Consider the following 258-nt stretch of genomic DNA (forward strand, 5'->3'; position numbering starts at 1 on the left):
ACGAAAGCAGACAATATCAACTAATGGTGGTCTTAGATTGTTACAAATGATTAGCTGGAATAGCTTAGTTGGTTAAAGCGTGTGGCTGTTAACCACAAGGTTAGAGGTTCAAGCCATCCTTTTAGCGATGTGAACAAAGCATGCCTCAGGTGGGTGGTTATAGATATTATCCACTTTGGCACGAGTGTTGCCTAACAATTATATTTGATGGATCGTTAAAAGTGGGATTTGAACCCACGCCCTCTTACGAGGACCAAA

The 258-nt window shown here is 41.5% G+C and overlaps 1 non-coding gene across 1 annotated transcript; it reads left to right on the top strand.

The window, feature by feature from the left end:
- Positions 1–53: 53 nt before the first annotated feature.
- TRNAN-GUU lies at positions 54–127 on the top strand. The gene has a single exon. It is a non-coding gene; the product is annotated as a tRNA-Asn (tRNA).
- The last annotated feature ends 131 nt before the right edge of the window (positions 128–258 follow it).

The sequence above is a fragment of the Cucurbita pepo genome, unplaced genomic scaffold (genome assembly GCF_002806865.2).
Source record: "Cucurbita pepo subsp. pepo cultivar mu-cu-16 unplaced genomic scaffold, ASM280686v2 Cp4.1_scaffold019509, whole genome shotgun sequence".
Classification (NCBI taxonomy): Eukaryota; Viridiplantae; Streptophyta; class Magnoliopsida; order Cucurbitales; family Cucurbitaceae; genus Cucurbita; species Cucurbita pepo.